Raw genomic sequence first — 13,160 nt, 5'->3', positions numbered from 1 at the left:
GTGGAACATGAAGTCAAAAAAGATTATTCTCAGGCCTCAAGATTTACGGTCGTTTGCTCTGTTGAGTTTTGGACCTACTTGGAATGTTCGATCCCTTTCTTCCTTCCCACTTCCCTCCTTGGGAACGAGAATGTCTGAGCCGTGTCTGTCCCACCGCTGTATTTTGGAAGCATTTGTCTGATTTCACAGGCTCCCAGCTGCAGAGCAACTTGCCTCAGCATGAAACACACCCTGGAGTCTCACCCACATCTGGTTTAGATGATATTTAGATAAGACTTTGGACTAAGACTTTCAACTGGATGCTGAAATGAGTTAAGATTTTGGGGGGCTATTGGGATGGAATGAATGTATTTTGAATGTGAAAAAACACATGGATTTTGGGGGGGTGACCAGGGTGGAATACTACAGTTTGAATGATGGTGTCCTCTCCATAATTCATGTTCAAACTTAACCCCCATTGTGGTGATATTGAGAGGGAGGCCTTTTTAGGAAGCAGATCTCATGGATTAGGGGGATGTCTAACCTAAGGGCTGCAGGGAACTAGCGTAGGCCCTGTTGCCCTCGTGTCCCTTCTACCATGTGAGGACACAGCATTCATCCTCTCCAGAGGCTGCGGCAACAAGGCACCACCTTGGAAGCAGAGACTTGGGTCCTCCCCAGACACTGAACCTGCTGGGGCCTTGACCTTGGACTCCCCGGCCTCCAGAACTGCGCACAATACATTTCTGTTATTTATGAATGTCCTGGTCTCAGGTGTTGTGTTACAGCAGCACCGACAGGCTGAGACAGAGGCCTGGAGTGCTGGGACCTCTTGTTCCTGAGGCAGGATCTTCCACGTGTGCACTGGGCGGGCCCCGCAGGCTCCTGGGGCTGCTGTCAGGAGAACACGTGTGTCAGGGACAGCGGGGCACTCAGAGAGCCCCGAGGCTCCTGGACGGTGGCCACCTGGGCGAGTGCCCTCACTGCCCTCTCGTCTGCCTACCGATGCCCTGTTCACCTCCCGGGCTCCGTGCACCTCCCTGCCTCCGGGAAGGAGCCCCGATCTCAGGCTGGTCAGCTCCTGTCGGGCCTCCGTGGGCCCACGGGACTTTGAAACCGCCTGCCTTTCCCTGGGGACCAGAGGTTCCCACCGGCGAGGGCCCCGTCTGAGGGTTCTCTGGGTCTCTGCGCCCGAGTCAGGGCCCGGCAGGGCTGTGCTGGGGCAGTGAGGGAGGGGCAGGGGTGGGCTTCAGGAGGCACACCGGGGCTGGGCTCTGACTCTGAGCTCCTGCTGTCCCCTCGGGACAGTCAATCCAGCAGGCCTGGAGGGAGGCACCTGCCCAGGAGCTGTCCCCACTGCTGGCCAGCCTGGCTTTCTTAGCGAGCGCCCACAGGCAGGCCAGCTCCTGGGCCCCCTCCTTGCAGGAGGTGCCTCCTCTGCCTTCGGGTTTCATCAGCCCAGGGCTGAGCTCCATCTTCCCCTTCGGCCTCTTTCCCTGGACCCTGTCTGCAACGGGGCTCTGCTGAGCCGAGCTCACCTCCCACCCCGCCTGCGTCCCTCTTGTCCCTTGGGGCCAGCTCTGGTCAAGGTGGATCGGGGCCTCCTCTCTGGCCTGGGCCTGACACGGGCCTTCAGGGGGACCACAATTTAGGGCCACCTGGAGCTATGCAGAGACAGGGGACGGACCTGATGTCACCCCCTTAGTTCAGACAACTCACCTCCACTGGGGCCACCACCCTGGCAGTGACCATAGCCACTTACTTTCCTGGGCTGGCCTCACGGAAGCCCAGAGGCTCTGCGGGCTCAGGCTCCCAGCCACCCAATCCTCCATCTCTGTGCACTCCACCGGCCCGATATATTTCTGTGTATCTGACACAGTCATGGAATTTTCTGCCCATCACCTTCCCTTTCCCAGCCTCAGTTTCTCATCCTGTGGATGGGGATGGTTGTCCCATCCCTGGGGTGACAGGTGGGCCGGGAACAGCGCCAGGAGAACGTGGTTCCTCTGCGTAGAAGGCAGAGCCCTTCCCTCCCCAGCCAGCTTGGCCCTGCCGGTGCCCAGGATCCCAGCCTGCCTGGACTGTGGCAGAAATGTACCCCCTCTCCACCACGAGGCCCGGGACAGGGCGGGTCTGGGGGCAGGAAGCCCCTCCTCATGCAAGAACTGGATAAAGAAAAAAAAGAAAACCACAGAAAACATGCTTCACTCTTCCTGCTCTGAATGGTTCGGACCCAGGGCCAGGGCCAGCGACATAATTGTAGGATCAAACTGTGGGGCACGTGGTCCAGAAAGCAGACAAAAATGTGTCCTTAAAGGTACTAAAATATAAGGCTTTTTCTTTTCTTCCTTAGTCTTTCTTGACTTATCACAGTGTTTTTTTTTTATTTGCTATTTAATGTCATTCTTAGTAAGGAAACACTGAAATTTTAAATTGTTAGCGTTTTACCGTTTCATTCTTTACCGTTCGTCTTTATACTGTCCGATGCTGGTATTAAATGCAGCTGTACAAGCATCTCACTCGTGAGCAGAACTGCTGACTCGACACGATCGGTGCTGTGCTCGTGTGCACGGAACGATGGCATTCTTGCCACGACCGTGGAAACGCTGCACAAAATACCTCAGCTGTTTGTATTTTGCTCCTCGATACATAAACACGCAGCAAGTCTCCACCTTTGGCTTATGATGCGTAAGGAAGAGGCTTCTGAGTTGTCCTGTCTTCCCCTGTCCTCCTGTGTCCCCACATTCGGGGGACGTGGTTGGCCACTACGTGCAGGGATGAGTAAGAAAGGACGTGAGAGGGTCCCGTGGCCCTTTGGGGGTCTGCAGTGCCCCCGCTTTCTTTCTGCATTGGGAGCAAGTTCTAGTTGAACACAAAGCCTCCAAAGCTGTCGACGGCCCCTTGATGTGACATGCTGGCCTTGTCCCCGCTTTGAGCCCCTCTGAACGCTCCTGTCCGTCACGGTCTACCGGAGCCGCGTGCCCGGGGGCAAGGCCAGGGCTGTGTGGCGACGTGGCGGTGAGGAGCTGGGGCTTGCCCACCCCAAGTAGCTCCTTCCTCCTGGTCACGTTCACCGCCCCACTGGGCTGCTCTTACAAAACACACACAAGACAGCAACAGCAGAGTATTTAACCAAACATGGAGTTCTGCTGGGTACGGGGCCCCGTAGGGCCCGAGAAGCCATCCCTGCCAAGGCGAGCAGAGCTGGCGCATCACTGGTGCACGCGGTGCAAGGCAGGGAGTCTGCCCGGACCTAGGGGCCCAGCCCAGGCCTGCCTGGGACCCCCTGTCCCAAAGCCAGTCAAAGCCATTGCCACCAGCACGGACTCCCGGGTCACGGGCCCAAGCTCCTGCTTCAGGAATCTGTTCTCTGCCCCTCAGCTCCTCTTCCTGCCCCGAAACCCAGAGACCTGCCTCCCCCGCCTGCCACTCAAGAGCCGTGCTGCCGTGGGTGGGCACCTCCCCTCTCGGAGACTCAGTTTCCCCTGGCAGACAGCGGTGATGCTGAGGGCTGCCCAACCCCCTCCTGACCCCCTCGCCGTCAGCCAGTGTCCTTCTCTTGCATCTACCTCTTTGCATACACTGGGGACACTTTAGGGGCTGATCAGTGTTCACAGTCGTGTGTTGATGGCACTGGCCCTGGGCCTGGGGCAGCCTGGCCCCTTCCTGGGCTGCGGGTGTCCATCCCGAAGTGTGCCTGTTTCCTCCCGGTTGGAGTTTGTGCTGACACAGCCGTGTTTTCAGCGCTGACATTGTGCTCGTATTTAGGTCAGGCCTATTTTAATTCCGCTGGGGACCAGTGCTGGGCTGAGACCGCCTTCCAGGGTTGACACAGAGAAGTGCTGGGTTGGTTCAGCCCAGCTGGGCTGCTGGGGGTCCCGGGAGGAAGCATGGACACAGGGAGGTGGAGGCAGGTGAGGGGGGAGGCGGGAAGTGGCAGGTGGCTTTGGCCTCCAAATCCTGGCCCATCCGGGGCCCCTTCTTTCTCCCTTTCTGCCGAGAACTCACCCCACCCACTTCATCTGGGTCCTTCTGTGTCCCTTGTGGTTAAGAGCACAGGCTGGTGTCCCAGCACTGCCACTTGCTAGCTGTGTGACCTCATGAAGTTATAAAACCTCTCTGTGCCCTAATGTCCCCCGCTGCAAAGTGGGGATAAAAACAAGGCCCATCCTTCAAGGCTGTTGGGCATGAGATGATGTGAGCTGTGGATGGGCAGGGTGTGGCCCCGCCCGGCACCCAGGGAGCGCGGGGTGAGAGGTACCCAGTGGTGAATGTTATTTCATTGCCGTCGTCCTCCCGCAGGTGTCCTGCGCCTCCCAGCCCCTGTCAGCCCAGGGCCGCGGCCCGGAGGCCGGGGGCTCGTTGATATTCCGACCCAGGAGCCTTGCCCGGCCTGAGTAAACCTAACCGGGGTCTATCGCCGGATCTGGTAATTAACACCCCTGGCGTTCGTATTGGAACGAGGCAGGACCCGCGCATGACTTGCCTTTTAATTAATAACCAGCCTCCCTCCACGCTCCCCTCCACCTCCCCGCTGCCCTTGAGGACAGGCTGAGGTGAGGGTGGGGGCCCAGAGTCACCAAGGCCTGGCGCAGCTGTCTCCACAGGGAGGGGGCACGGCGGGGGCACAGAGAGGCGGCCCTGTGACCACTGGTTGTCACGCACCCCGAACATTCTCTGCGCAGGAAGAGGAGCAGGCTCTCAGCTGGGCCAGACCCACGTGACGACCCAAACACGGCCCCCAACCTCAGGGAACCTGTAGTCTAGGGCGGCCAGACCTGGGGACACATCGATCCCAAGAGCAGGTGTGACAGGAGTCGTCTCTGGAAGGTGTTGGAGAAAGAGCAAACCGGAAACAGCCAGCTGAGCCCGGAGGCGCCGGAAGGTACCTTTGAGCTGATGCTTGAAGGATGTCGTGGCCTCCTGGGGAAGGGGGGAGCTGCTGCTCCAGGCAGCAGGAGTGGCCCTGCAGGGCTCAGAGTCACCCCTGTGGCTGGGGTGACTCTCAGCTGGAGCACCAGGTGGGGCTGCGGATGTGGTGGGACAGGCTGAGGGCCCAGGAAGGACAGGCCTTGAGTGCAAGACTAAGAGGCCTGGCTTTACCCTGAGGGCAAGGGGGAGCCTTAGCAGGTTATATACAGAGGAGCGACTAATTTTTAGATTAATCACTTGCTTGTCCAGTGTGAGAAAAGATTGTACTCCAGGGACTAGAGGGCACAGCAGCGGGGGTCCCAGGCTGTTAGAGACAGGGTCCATGCTCAGGATCTGAGGCCTGGTGTCCCCCTACGGGCCCAGGAGCAGGACACCTGGCAGCCTCCCCCCAACCCCAAACTTAACTCCTTCTTCCTGCTATTTTTAATGTAGCCACCGTGTTGAGATTCAAATGAGCATCTCCAATCTGGGCTCCTTTGCATAATTTCCCCCAATTAACATTTTCAAGGTGCCAAAGAAGACAGCAAAGCCCCTCTCCAAGCGGGGACCCCCCCACTGTGGGAGGAACCCAGCTTCACTCCCTTCATCCCTCAGTCACAGGCAGGGGCTTGTGGAGCCTGACTGAATGCCCTTGGGTGGGCCCTTAGCCTCGCTGGGTCTCAGTTTCCCCATCTGTGATTTAAGCGGGCTGAGTGGTGTGATCTCTAAGGAGCTTAGAAACCGCACATGATCTTCTCCTCAGGGCAAACGTGTAAGGGGGATGGGTACGAAGAGCCCATTTCACAGATGAGGAAACTGAGACCCAGAGAGAGGGAGGGATTTGTCCAGGGTCATTCAGGGCTCCAGTGGTGGAATTGACCTGATCCCTGAATCCCACACAGTAGGGTCACCTGTGATCCGTGAGCTTCCAGGACATTTGGGGAGAGCAGACTCTCCTGGGGATACAATAAAAGGAAAAGTGGGGTGAGCCAGGGCCTGGGTCCCTGAAGGCTGGGGCTACCAGGAACATCCTTCCTCTCTGTCCTCCAGGTCTCAGCTCCAACCTACCTCCTCCAGGAAGTCTTCCCAGATCTCTCGCTTCTCTGAGCTGCTTCATCCTTTACTGTCCAGGCTGCCTACCTTGACCCAAACATCTCAGGTGGGTCTCTTCTCCCAGGGTGCTCTGTTTTCCCTTCTGGAATGTGGCTTCAAGAGCAGAGATGGAGTCTCCTTTGTTGGCTTTCCTGCCTCCTAGTCTAATGTGTGGCCTAGCACAGACCTGGCCAAACAGGACTGTCCCCAAATGCCTGCATCTCCAACACATGTTAGGACCCTAATAACTCCATATGCCCTGGACAGATGAATGGCGCCCGGCCACTGGGCACTGTCATGGGTCACCCTTCACTCAGCTGGGCTGGACGCTCTCAGAAGGCAGGGATCATGGGGTATCCCCTTCTTGGCCCACGACTCCTATCCCAGGATTTCCTTGCATGGGGTTGAGGTTGCTGTCGCCAGTGCTCCAGAAGGCATTTGGGGATCTGAGGTCACTGTGCTGCTCAGGTTCATGTCTCCTCCTCTCTACCAGTATTTTACAGAACATCTGCTGTGCGCAGGGCACGGGGGCAGACCCTGGGGCGGAGGGGACAGACCCGACAGTCCCCGTTCTCTTGGAGCCCAGGTCTAGCTGGGGATGGGACACACCCAGGAATGGATGCCAGGTCACAAGGGACACACCCAGGAACGAATGCCAGGTCACGAGACGGATGCTGAGGGCAGCCAATAACAGGCTGTGGGCTGCCCCTGCTTTGAACTTCATGGAGTCTTGTTTGTGAGTAAAGTTTGTACTATTAAAAAAAATAGGCTGTGGGGAGAGAGAGCGGGATGGGGGGGTGGAATAAGAGAGCGAGCGAGAGAGCCTAATTCTTGACATCACTGTGAATAACAGGTTTTCTGGTTTTGTTTTCATTTGTTTTTTTTGCCTACCGCTAGAGAGATTATACCTGAGATAGAAATAATGTTAAATAAGAGAGAGTTTGTTTAAGCCACTATTGTTTTGGGTTTTTCCAATCTGATACATTTCCCAATTTTACATTTTCTTTTAAAAGTTTTACAGCTTTAGTTTTCACATGTAGCTGTTTAATCCATCTAGAGTCGATTTTTGCGTATGTGGGAAGTGGGAATCTAATTTTATTCTTTTTCCATATGGACAGCTAATTGTCCTAGCACCACTTATTGAATAGCCCGCAACAAAATATGAGGTATTTTGGAATAAATTTACTAAAAGTTGCTCAAGACCTTTGTAGATAACATTGTAAAATTAACTTAGGAACGTAAATTTTTTTAAACACTTAGATAAAGGAAAAGATATACCATGCTCATGGATGGGAACATAATTTTCCCATAAATTAGTCAATAAATTCAATGCCACTCAATCAAATCATGATTTTTTTTAAGTTATGTATGCAAAGATAAAATAAAACAAGAAATAAGTTAGGAAATTAGGGAAAATAAGGTCAAGAAAATAAGATAAAACCAGAGGTGGGCCACAGATTTCTCTTTGACATTTTTGGCAACAGATACATAGAGGAAAACATGATCAGTTTTCATCCAAAAGATATAAGCAAAACATCGTCCAGGTAGACACAGCCGTTCCTGGGAAGAGTGGAGGGATTGGGGGAGGGGTGATGGCTAAGGGGTCCTGGGTTTCTTTTTGGGGTGATGAAAAATGTTCTAAAATTGATTGTGGTGACAGATGCACAAGTCCGTGACTATACGGAAAACCACTGATTCTGCACTGTAAATGGGTGAACTGTATGGTGCATGAATTATATCTCAATAAAGCTGTTAAAGAAATTAAAGGGCTTCAGCCAGTGCCCCAGGTGTTTAAAAAAATAAAAGGGGAATGAACAAGAACACAGAGTAAGGCATCCACAGGATGGGCAACTTCCTGGCAATACCTCTAGGACACACTGCGTCTTAGGCCTGGGAAACTCAGTGGTGTGACTTACTGAAATGGGCATTTGCCTGAAAATCTGGAACAGCCTGGGGGCATTGCCCAGGGTAGTGACTTGGGGGGAATAGTGGGTCTGAGTCCTTTTATTGGCATTAATTGGCTGGTAGGCCAGACCCCATCTGGGCCCTGGACAAGCCATATCCTATGTCTGCAGGAGAATGCTTATGTTTTTGTTTGTTCATTTTACTTTTTTATTGAGATATCATTATATACAGAAAAATAGACACAGCATAAGCGTACAGTATGTGGGATTTTCATAAACCGAGGACTTCAATGTAACCAGCACCTGGATCAGGAACAGGACATGCCGGGTCCCCAGACGTCCTCTCGAACCTTCTTGTAGTCCCTCTGCAGCCCCCAGGAGGCAGCTTCCCTGATTTCCAATGCATAGATTACTGCTGCCTGTTTTAGTCCATATACACATGGCCCCCCGAGCATGTTTGACATTTTGTTTGACATTTCTTATTTTAACAGATATACTTCTTCTTCTCTTTTTTTTTAAACTACTACTTTTCTGTTCTTTCTAGCTGGGGGTGAGGGGTGGCAAGGAGGCAGGACAAGCCTGAGAGATGGACCTTCTGGGGGTCCTGGTGACCAGGGTTGGTCATGGCAGGAGGGTGCTGGGGCGGAATCTACCTGGCTGGCTTGTGTCATGAGCTCACCTGTGAACCAATCATAGGTGACCCCAAAGATGATCACTGTTGGGGACAAATTCTCTGACCCATCAGGAGGACCCCTGCACAGCAGAATCTATGTGCGCTGTGGAAAGGGCGCCCCCTGGAGTTGTGCCACACACAGCCTTGCTGAAAACAGTGCTTGTCTGTCCAGCAAATCGGAGTGGCAGAGCAGCCTGGCACAGTCCCTCCCCTGTCCTCCCTCGCACCAACACTGGACTCCAGCCTCAGGCCAGACCAGGGGGTCACCAGCAGGGGGCCTGTCTCCATGGGACCTCCTGCCCAGGACCCTCTAAGTTCCCGGCATAACCTGTCCTGAGTCCGTGGCCATGGGTGTCAGAGACCCCAGATTTGAAAACATGCAAGTCCTTAGAGAAAGCCCGGGTGGCATGAGATTTCAGGCAGCCACATGCTTCGGTAAATCAACGGTGGCGCTTGCGCAGAGGGGCCATTGATGGCCCAGGGGAAGGGGAGCCATGGCCCCTCAAGTCCCTTGGAGTGAGGATTTTGGGAAAAGCAGTTCTGAAAAGGCAGGGAGGCCCACGGGCAGCCTGAGGGACTCGTGCAGGGAGCCAGGGGACTGAGGCACCCGGCCCGGCTGGGGGTCACTGGGGGCTCTGGGCTGGACCGGCAGAGGAAGCAGAGGGCGGGGCCTCAAGCACACTGTGGGTTTGCCTCCCCCCTCACCGGCGTGTGACCTTGGGCAAGTGCTTCTCCGTCTGCAAAACAGGCCCCATGACCATCATAGCGCCCTGGCTGCATAGGGTTTTGTGACTATTAAATGCCTGGAGGGTTAAGATGAAGTAATCACTGAGAAAAATAACGATTTTAGGCTGAGAAAATGAAAAAGCCAGCAAAGATTTAAAACCAGTAACATTTTTAGCCTAGGCACAGTGGCTCACATCTGTAGTCCCATAGTCCCAGCACTTTGGGAGACTGAGGTGAAAGGATCGCTTGAGATCTGGAGTTTGAGACCAGCCTGGCAACATAGCAAGACCCCGCCTCTATATAAAAATTAGCGGGGTGTGGTGGTGCACACCTGTAGTCCCAATTGCTCAGGAGGCTGAGGCAGGAGGATCGCTTGAGCCCAGGAGTTTGAGGTTGCTGTGAGCTAGGCTGATGCCACAGCACTCTAGCCCAGGTGACAGAGTGAGACCCTGTCTCAAAAAAAAAAAAAGAAAAAGAAAAAAAGAGAAAGAGTGGCACCAATAAGACGAAACCTTTAAACTATAAATGAGAGGACTAAAGTGTAATACAAAGTTAAAATCAGCAGATACAAAATTAAAATTTTAAACTAGGAAGTTGGGCTTAAAAGTTACTCTTAAGGAGAGATAAAAGTTAAGAGGTTTAAAATAAATGATAAAGTGACAAAATAAATGTGATTTAAGAAGAGAGATGATCAAAGCCTCAAATCTGGGATTAAAAGATTAGAAACATGAACGTGAAAGATGTAAGAGTGCAAGAAGATGCCACAGACCCCCCCCCCCCCCCCGTGAGATGAAGGACATGACCAGATGAAGAACCAGCATTAAGGAGGAAGAAAATCTCGTCTATTTTCTAAACACGATATAAACTTTCAAGTAAAGAGGACTAAGAGAAAAGCTGTTCTACAGGAAACAATAGGCTGGGCAAAGTGTCTCCCACTTGTAATCCCAGCCCTTTGGGAACACAACGCAGGAAGATCACTTGAGGCCAGGAATTCAAGACCAACCTGGGCAACATAGCAAGACCCCATCTCTACAAAAAATAGAAAAATTCACTGGGCCTGTGCCTATAGTCCCAGCTACTCAGGAGGCTGAGGTGGGAGGATCCTTTGAGCCCAGGAGTTCAAGGCTGCAGCGAGCTATGATTGCACCACTGCACTCCAACCTGGGTGACAGATTGAGACTCTGTTTCTAAAAACAAAAACAAAACAAAACAAAAAAGGAAACAATAGCTAAAAGTTTGAAGATTCCAGATAAGGATGGTCAAATAAACTCAGATTACAATTTTTAAAAAAATGATGGCAATTAAATGACTTGCAAAGAGTACGGTAAGAGGAGAATTTGCCAGAATGGAGGAGAAACCTGGGCGTGTTTTGAGTTCGGGGAGAGTAGTGAGGAGGAGACAAGACCAGGTGTGTGAGGGGGATAAATCCATCTGACGACGACTCGTTGAGCACTGAGCTAAGAGTCAGCGATCACCCTCACATTGGGGGTTAGGTTTCAAAAAAGGGTCAGAGATATGGGTGGGGCTGGTGAGGAGACGTTGGTCAAAAGACACAAAATTTCAGCTGGACAGGAGGAATGAGTTCAAGATTCATCCCACAACATGGTGCCTGTAGTCTACGACCCTGTATTGTGAACATGAACGTGGCTGAAAGCAGATTTTAAATCTCACCACATGCACACAGAAGACACAACCATGGGGCAACGCGTGTTATTAGCTTGATGTAGCCATTCCACAATGTCCACATATATCAAACCTCATGTTGTACACCATAAATATAATGTATACAGTTAGTATTTGTCAATTTAAAAAGGGGGGCTTAGGGGTAAGACAAACACAGGGCCCTCCCCTGTGGAGAGACAGGGGTGAAGCAGCCCCCTGTGGCTGCGTCTCTGCAGAACATGGGATGTGCTGGGAAGGGGGAGAGAGAGGGCGGAGGGCAGAAAAACTGTGTGTGTGTAGGCTTGTGTGTGCATATATATGTGTGCTTATATGCATGTACATATGTGTATGTGTGTATGTGAATGTGTGCATGCATGTGTGTGGGTGCATTTGTGTGTATGTGTGCGCACATATGTGCTTATGTGCATGTACTTGCATGTACACATGTGTATATGTGAGTGTGTACATGTATGTGTGTAGGTGCATTTGTGCATATGTGTGTGTATAAGTGCATTTGTGTGTGTGTGTAGGTGCATTTGTGTGTGTATGTGTGTGTGCGTGTGTAGGTGCGTTTTTGTGTGTGTGTAGGTGCATTTGTGTGTGTGTGTATGCGTGTGTGTGTGTAGGTGCATTTGTGTGTGTAGGTGCATTTGTGTGTGTGTGTGTGTAGGTGCATTTGTGTGTGCATGCGTGTGTGTATGTGTGTAGGTGCATTTGTGTGTGTGGGGGGGGTGCATTTGTGTGTGTGTGTAGGTGCGTTTGTGTGTGTGTGTGTAGGTGCATTTGTGCGTGTGTGTGTGGGTGCATTTGTGTGTGTGTGTGTAGGTGCATTTGTGTGTGTGTGTGTAGGTGCATTTGTATGTGTATGTGTGTGTGTAGATGCATTTGTGTGTGTGTATGCGTGTGTGTATGTGTGTGTAGGTGCATTTGTGTGTGTGTGTAGGTGCATTTGTGTGTGTGTATGTGTGTAGGTGCATTTGTGTGTGTGTGTGTGGGTGCATTTGTGTGTGTGTGTGTGTGTGTGTGTAGGTGCATTTGTGTGTGTATGCGTGTGTGTGGTCACTTGGAGAGGCCTATCCGAGGGTGTGGGGTTTGAGCCGGGATCTGCACTGAGCGGGGCCAGGTGTGGCACCAGAAGGAAGTCGGGACAAGAACGTGGAATAAACAACAGAAAGTGACGAATATCATGGGGTCCAGGGACGCAGACCTGGCGAGGGGCAACCCGAGATGCTCCTGGGAAGTCCCGCACCCAGCCGCCCGCCCGAGTGTCGGAAGTGCAGGCGGTGGGGGCGTCTGCACAGGTGTTGGGACAGCAGGGCCTTCCCTCTGCTGCTAGGCTGGAGGGAAGGAACAGAAAGCCTTGCCCAGGGTTCCAGAGAAGATTCTAGAACTACGCCTCCCAGTTATTTGCCCTATACCGTGTTGCCTCCTGAATTTACACTGGACCCCAAACTTCAGTCCCAAGACATTTGCAGCCACTCCCGGGGGAGTAGGAGAGGGCCCAGGGTGAGCACCCAGAATGGAGGCTGGCGGGGGCGACGTGACCGCAGAGCTGAGGACAGAGAACCCCGGCCGGGCGGGCAGCGCCGGAGGAGGCAGAACCTGATCCGGGAGGGCAGCATCGCCCTGCAGGGAGGGAGGCCGCGTGTGGGGACACAGTGCCATCCCCGAGAGGGCTGGGTGGACGCAGATGGATCCCCTGGAGACGCCTGAACCAAGTCGGGGCCTCCACGGGGACAGGACGCCCGGGGGCCAGACGCTGGGATGTCCGGACGCCGCCTGTTCTGGCTGGTGAACCTGGCCCTGCCTGTCTCCCGCTCGGCTCGCAAGTGACATGCAGCGAAGAGAGGGCTGAGGGTGCCACCTGGTGGTGAGTGGGAAGCATCACAGGTGAGACTTGGCAGGCGAGTCTCCCTGCCCTGTGGCGCGTGGTGTCACCAACTTCCAGCCTCCCCTCCTGCTCTTCAGCCTGATGTCCCTCAGCGGAGAAGACAAATGTCCCCCCTTCAGACCTGGAGGGTCCGATCCGCGCCTCCCAGGCAGGCAAAGAGGGAATTGCAGTCCCTGAGCTGCCCCCACCACGTAACAGACACGTGGGCTGCACTGGGTGGTCACAGCAGCCCCAAGCCAGGGAGCTGCTCTGCAAAGGCCAGTGACGGGCACGCTGGGCGGAGGTGTCGTGAGGACACCCCAGCCCTTGCTTCAGTCCGCAG

The sequence above is a fragment of the Lemur catta genome, chromosome 2, assembly GCF_020740605.2.
Source record: "Lemur catta isolate mLemCat1 chromosome 2, mLemCat1.pri, whole genome shotgun sequence".
NCBI lineage: Eukaryota > Metazoa > Chordata > Mammalia > Primates > Lemuridae > Lemur > Lemur catta.
The sequence above is the reverse complement of the archived record's forward strand: the minus strand, read 5'-3'. Positions refer to the sequence as shown.